Here is a 300-nt window from a genome sequence, read left to right as displayed (position 1 = left end):
CTGCACACACTACATATATACATACACATACATACAGATATTAGACAAGCACACACACCATATACATACAGCACACACACACACACTACATACATACAGATATTAGACAAGCACACACCATATACATACAGCACACACACACTACATATACATACACATACATACAGATATTAGACAAGCACACACACCATATACATACAGCACACACACACACACTACATATACATAATACAATACATACAGATATTAGACAAGCACACACACCATATACATACAGCACACACACACACTACATATATA

This window comes from Bombina bombina, chromosome 7 (genome assembly GCF_027579735.1).
Source record: "Bombina bombina isolate aBomBom1 chromosome 7, aBomBom1.pri, whole genome shotgun sequence".
Classification (NCBI taxonomy): domain Eukaryota; kingdom Metazoa; phylum Chordata; class Amphibia; order Anura; family Bombinatoridae; genus Bombina; species Bombina bombina.
This window is presented reverse-complemented; position numbering follows the sequence as displayed.